The following is a 7,336-nucleotide window of genomic DNA, read 5'->3' as shown; positions in this document are numbered from 1 at the left end:
CAGGTAGATTGGACAGGTACACATTTCTGGGCTTGAGGGCTTCTGTTTATGGAAATTCATCAAGCCTCTTCTCTGCCTGCCAGAGACTCTGAGATGCTGCTTGCTGCTCTGGAAATTGTTGGCAATTTTCTCTAATTGATGTTTTATTAACAATCAGGAAAGAGTTTCCTTTCCATGCGGGAAGAGCAAGCTGTCAGTGAACAAAGAGACATCACTCAGGCTGGTGATGTCTGATTTCTTAGCCTAAAAGGGTGTGGTATCTGGGAAAGGCCAGTGGATAGAGAACTGACCTGTACTGAAAACCTGTGTTTGTTAGAACTTAGCTTTGTGACCTCAGGCATGCCACCCTTTGCTAAGCTTCAAATTTCTTCCCTCATCTGGTACTGTGACCAGGTCCCACCTGCTGGATGTCTGCTGTGTTCCAGGTCTCATCCCAGAGAATAAAATTCACCACTTAGGACAGCTCCTGGGATCAGCTGAGGAGACGGACGTGGGTACCAGGAAGAGGCCCGGGCCGTCCTCTGGCTCTGCTGTGTCTCTCTGTGGCCTTCACCTTCTCCAGGCTCCTGTTTCCTCCCTTATAAAGTGCTGACGATGGTCCCTGCTTAGACCTTAGGGTTGCAAAGTCAGAAAAGCTGCAGTGCCGCTTTTGCAAGGCCTTGGATTTTAAACTGTGATGTAGGAAGACATGAGTAACCTATAAAAGGTGTCCTCACGCCTCAAAATTTCCCCTTCCCAGAAGCCCTTCACATTCTGAAATCTTCCAGCAAGCCCTCAGTTCCTGTGCAGGGAGAATCAGGTTTCAAAGGGCTGCCTTGCTGCCTCCACTGCAGGTGGAGATGGGATCTTGGAGGAGGCAACTTGACCTGGGATTTAAGGCAGTTGGTGTGACCTGGAGCTGGGGAGGGATACTTCTCCCACACCCTGCATTTGAAATTCTTTGAACAGCCATTTGCCTATAACCTAGTGATACGTCTGTCTCTTTGGATTAGGATCTAAACTCCTTGAGGGTCAGAATTATTGGGCATAATAATTCTGGAGTCCTCCTCCATCCCTGTCTCCTCAGCCTAGGACCCTGCCACAGTAGTGGCTTTATGAAAATCCACCAGACTGAATTAAGTGGGACTGAATGACTAAACCACAAAGACAAATGCTGGACTGAATATAAACACAAGCCCTGCCAGGTCTGGGTAGAAGTCATTTTTGAAAGCTGGTGTGTTGGAGGTGTGGATGGAGGCAGGCTTAAGCTCTCTGACAAATAGAGACTGTTTTCCTGAACCCTTGGGATTGAAAGCCCATGGCGCTGAGTGCATTATAGAGAATTGTTCTTGGAGCTCAAGTTCCCTTACAATTCTTTTCATGGAAGGCTCATATGACAGGCTATGACATGACTCCATGATTCATAGACACTTCTGCTGCAGGCTCTTAGAAATCCTTTTCACCTGCCCGGGTCTTCCAAGTAATAGAACTTTATTCCCCTCTTGGCCTCTGAATGCCTTCATCATTGGGAAGGAGTTTTCTCCAAAGCCTTTCACCTGCCTCCACATGAGAAGGACTTAATCAAATACTGAAAATGCCCTGGACATGAGATAAAAACACTGCAGAGTGTGAGTGAGTGAGAGTCTGACTCTTTGTGATGCTATGGACTATAGCCTGCCAGGCTCCTTTGTATATGGAATTTTCCAGGCAAGAATACTGGAGGGGGTTGCCAATTTCCTTCTCCAGGGGATCTTCCCAACCCAGGGATTGAACATGGGTCTCTTGCATTGCAGGCAGATTCTTTACCATCTGAGCTGCAGGTGCTGGTGCTGCCGCTGCTGCTAAGTTGCTTCAGTCGTGTCTGACTCTGTGCAGCCCCATAAATGGTAGCCCACTAGGCTCTCCTGTCCCTGGGATTCTCCAGGCAAGAACACTAGAGTGGGTTGCCATTTCCTTCTCAAATTCACGAAAGTGAAAAGTGAAACTTAAGTCTTTCAGTGGTGTCCGACCCTTAGCAACCCCATGGACTGCAGCCTACTGGGCTCCTACATCCATGGGATTTTCCAGGCAAGAGTACTGGAGTGGGTTTCCATTTCCTTCTCCATCTGAGCTTCAGGGGCTGGTCTAATTGAAGGAGGGCAAGAATATGATTCTAAGAATCCCAGATCCAAGGAAGGTGAGGTCAGGAGGTGCCTGGGGACAGGAGGCCTGAGGCAGTAAGAGGCACACTCACCGGGAATGCATGAGATGTGACCACTGAAATCTTGGAATTGTAGGATTTCAGAGAGTCCAGGGGCCTTGCTTCCTCCCAAGCCTGCTGCTCACATTTGCTACCCCACTAGCCTCTGCTGCAGTATTTCTAAGTACATGGAGTTCCCTGAATCTGGGTGCTCTGAGCCCCAAGTTCCCTCCACCTATTGCTCCCTGTTTAGAATACACTTCCTGGTTGTCCTTTGCCTGGATGCCCTATGCCCAATAATTCTAATTATTATTTAGAATGAACAGAAATCTGACTGGACATTTTCTGGGCTTTTCTACTTTAAAAATTTTTTTTACTTATTTCTTTATTATTGGCTTTGCTGGGTCTTCATTGCTGCACTCAGACTTTCTCTTAGTTGCAGACAAGTGGGGGGCCCTCTTCGCTGCAGTGCTCAGGCTTCTTGCTGTGGTAGCTTCTCTTGTGGAGCACAGGCCTTAGGGTGTGCGGGCTTCAGCAGCTGTGTCACGTGGGTTCAGCAGCTGTGGGTCCCAGGCTCTAGAGCATAGGCTTCAGTAGTTGTGGTGCATAGGCTTAGTTGCTCCGTGGCACGTGGGATCTTCCCAGACCAGAGGTCGAACCTATGTCTCCTGCATTGGCAGGCAGATTCTTTATCACTGAACCACCCGGGAAGCCCTGAGCTCTTCTGCTTCTATGAGAAGTGGCTCCCCCTTTCAGAACACACTGCACTTATTAGCTGTTTGTGTTCAGTAGTTACACAGCTGGAATCAAGATTGCCGAGAGAAATATCAGTTACCTCAGATATGCAGATGACACCACCCTTATGGCAGAAAGTGAACAGGAACTAAAAAGCCTCTTGATGAAAGTGAAAGAGGAGAGTGAAAAAGTTAACTTAAAGCTCAACATTCAGAAAACTAAGATCATGGCATCCGATCCCATCACTTCATGGGAGATGGATGGGGAAACATGGAAACAGTGTCAGACTTTATTTTGGGGGGCTCCAAAATCACTGCAGATGGTGACTGCAGCCATGAAATTAAAAGACGCTTACTCCTTGGAAGAAAAGTTATGACCAACCTAGATAGCATATTCAAAAGCAGAGACATTACTTTGCCGACTGAGGTCCGTCTAGTCAAGGCTATGGTTTTTCCTGTGGTCATGTATGGATGTGAGAGTTGGACTGTGAAGAAGGCTGAGTGCCAAAGAATTGATGCTTTTGAACTGTGATGTTGGAGAAGACTCTTGAGAATCCCTTAGACTGCAAGGAGATCCAACCAGTCCATTCTGAAGGAGATCAGCCCTGGGATTTCTTTGGAAGGAGTGATACTAAAGCTGAAACTGCAGTACTTTGGACACCTCATGCGAAGAGTTGACTCATTGGAAAAGACCCTGATGCTGGGAGGGAATGGGGGCAGGAGGAGAAGGGCACAAACCAGGATGAGATGGCTGGATGGCATCACTGACTCGATGGACGTGAGTCTGAGTGAACTCACGGGCGTTGGTGATGGACAGGGAGGCCTGGCATGCTGCGATTCATGGGGTCGCAAGGAGTTGGACATGACTGAGCAACTGAACTGAACTGAACTGAACTGAGTGAGTTCTGAATTCGCCTTAAGCTGGGAAATGGCATGGCCAATTTCCAGAAAGGTCCCAGTGCCAGCTTCTGTGGGAAGTGTGGCTGCCTAAATGAAGAACCTGGGCGGGGAGTGGAGACTGGGGGACTACACACGTGGTTCAGGGGGTGAAGATAAAGGTTTGCAGTGAGGGTATAAGAGGAAGACTGGAGTTGGCTCAAAGATGGTGTAGGATGAAGGAAGTACCCCACTGATGTGAAGTTTGGCCAGATGCTTGCAGGAAGCCTGTGATGAGTGGAATGGAATGGAATGGAAGAGGGTCTCTTTGGCATTCCCTACTGATGGGTAGTCTGGCTGCAAAAGTTCCCAAAAAACAAGGCAGAAACACTTGATCTGAATTTTTTGACCAAGAGTTTCTTGAACCAGGTGTGAAACACTGGCATGGTAGGTGCCTCATCTCTCTGAGGGTGGCATGTCCCCTATCCCAGACAAATTGCCACCCCTCAGGAATAGGCAGGCACGCTTAGTACATTTTACCCAGGAGGGTTTGTTCCTGTGCTTCCCTCAGCCTCCAGGGATCCATGGTCAAGGTCCTGCCTGACCTGAAATACACAATCAAAATGCCCCCTTCAAAGAATGTCATGAAAGTCAGACGTGCTCTCTCTCCCTCTTTGGTATACGCAAAGCTAATCTGATGGCTGGGTATCACATCTTTCATGTGTTTGAATTGAATAGGCATATCGTTTATCTATTTCTTACTCCTAGATAATATTCAAAACATTGAAGTATAAAATGATTTATGATTTTATGTTAGTTTCTGGCACATAGCAAAGTGATTCAGTTATACATACATATATATGCATGTGTACATATATATATATTGACTTCCCTGGTGGCCCCATCAGTAAAGAGTCTGCCTGAAATGCGGGAGACCTGGGTTCGATCCCTGGGTCGGGAAGATCCCTTGGAGAGGGAAATGGCAACCCACTCCATTATTCTTGCCTGGAGAATCCCATGGATGAGCCTGGTGGGCTACAGTTCATGGGTTCACAAAGAGTCGGACACAACTAAGTGATTTTCTGTCTTTATTTTTCTTTCTATACATACATATATGTATATGTATGTGTATATGTATATTATATATATATTTCATATTATTTTCACTATGGTTTATTAAAAGATATTGAATATCATTCCCCCTGTTAAACAATAGGACCTCGTGGTTTATCTTTTTTTTATAATAATCGTTTGCAACTGTTAATCCCCAACACCCAGTCCGACCCTCTCCTGCCCTGCCTTCCCCTGGCAACCACAAATCTATTCTCTATGTCTGGATTCTGTTTCTGCTTTGTAGATAAGTTCATTCATGTCACATTTTAGATCCCACACATACATGGAGAATCATTTTTGTACCCCACTCTCTGTAGCCCCAGTCTAACAGCATACTTGTACACAGTAGATGCTCAGAATTGTTCTTGAAACAAATAAGTTATCTAGCCTTTCTGGGAGCCGAAGGCCATGGTCATCCTTCTTTATTTAAAATTGGGAGCACCATACTTTTAACTCATTTTTGCTCAGAGCGTTGGGGCCTTGGGAATGTGACATATCCAGACAGACTCGGGGACAAGGGACAAGCAGCACCAATTAAAGTGTGTACGTGTGAGTTTGTGTAGGAGGGTGAAGGGGTAGCATAGGAGCACACAATAAATGCACAGTACTGAGCACAAAATCAGTGTTCGAACACTTGTACAGCCTTCTCCTTCTCCTTTCTGCACGGAGTCTTTCAGGACCACAAATACAAAACACCCTGAAAATCCCTCCATTGCAAGAGCTGATACAGGAGAGATGCAGACAATAAACCCTGGCGGGCGCCGCCTACAAGCCGCTTGGCAGAATTCCTCTTTGGTTCCAAAACTGGCTCTGTGTGTCTGACCCTAACATTCCCGACTCCCTCTGAAATGACCTTCAATGAGCTATTGTTTGAGCACCATTGTCTATTCTTGGTGCCAACCCTAAGTTTCAAAGGTCTGTAATAGGTCTGACCCACCCTGCATTCTGGCTCTGCCAAATCCTATTTTCTTTTCATCTCTGACTCTTCCAAACAGTTACCCCTTTAGGAAAATCATCTTGGAGGAGTCACCTAACTTCACTTGGCTTTAGTTGTTTTCAAAAGTCCTTCCTGTTCTGATAAGCTGGGGCTATAATTTCATTTCCATCCCTTGAAGGCTTTTCCACACACAGAGCTCCTTCTAGAAGCAGAGCAAGTGATGCTATTAATATTTTGGACAATGACCCAAGGCCCATGTCATCTCCTGAGAGGCCTCTTTGCTTCATGCTGTGGTTCCTCCTACTCTCCAAGCCCATGTGTGAGGCTGAACTTCACACCTAGAGGCTTTTCTCTACCTCATCGTTCACAAATTCTTTTCAGGAAATCTTGCAAATCCAGCTTCAGTCATTCATAGACAGAAGCTTTCCAAAAAGGTGTCTTTCCTTTAACCTTTACATGAAAATAAGTCAATGGTTATGGGGTAATTCTGAGACTGTCCCCTTGCCCTGTGAAAATTACTGTGTGATTCAGATTAAAAAATGATATCTCCAACTATGGCCATATGGGAAATAGTTCCCTTCTCACATCAGAGGCCAAGCTACCAGCAGACAAATATAACAATTTATGAATAATTCAGTTATGCTTCTGATCTGCCTGTTAATAATGCTTGGAACAGATATCCCAGATACTGTTGAGAAAGGGAGAGTGCAATGGATGAAGGGAGGCTGAGCATCCTGAGGCCCTCTAGCCTGATCCCATGGAGACTTTGCATCTGGAAGAAGTGTCAGGTGTTTGCCACTCATGTCAAAGTCAGAGCCATAGTGAGTGTTCCTGTTCCCATACTGTGGTCATGTCATCGTCTAGTGATCAACTGACATCCATCCTGCATTCTTTCCTTGGTTGGGCAGCTATGAATTTATTTATTTAGTTTTGGTCACACAGCATGCAGGATCTTGTTTCCCTGAACAGGGAATTAACCCATGCCCCCTGCGGTGGACACATGGAGTCTTAACCGCTGGACCACCAGAGAAGTCCCAAAGCAGCGAAATTTTCAGCAATCCCTTCATCCTCAGCTCTCGGAATGAGCTCTGATTTGCCTAATGAATCAGAAATCTTACTGCCTTGCTTTAGGAATAGGTGTGGGCTCCCCAGGTCTAAATGAATCCAATACACAGCTATTTCTGGCTCTGGGGATGATTGTTATCATGGCCTCATAGTCACTTTCAGGTCAATGAGATGTGAGGGGAAATGTGTTAAAAAATTTGGAGTGTAGCTTCCCATTCCTCTGATCCTCCTACACCTACTTTGCTTCTGTGAGTCTAAAACTAAATTCAACACAGATGAGTGAGAGCAGAGAAGCAGCCTGGGGCACTGGCTTCAGGTAGCCAGGAGGTCTGCTCTACCTCTGGGCTTCCAATTATGTGAACCAAGTCATTTATTCATGATTAAATTATTTTTTCTATGATTTGAAACATAAACTAACTGATATAAGGAGAGTGTTACAGACTTGGGACTTCC

Source organism: Ovis canadensis, chromosome 3 (genome assembly GCF_042477335.2).
Source record: "Ovis canadensis isolate MfBH-ARS-UI-01 breed Bighorn chromosome 3, ARS-UI_OviCan_v2, whole genome shotgun sequence".
Classification (NCBI taxonomy): Eukaryota; Metazoa; Chordata; class Mammalia; order Artiodactyla; family Bovidae; genus Ovis; species Ovis canadensis.
The sequence above is the reverse complement of the archived record's forward strand: the minus strand, read 5'-3'. Positions refer to the sequence as shown.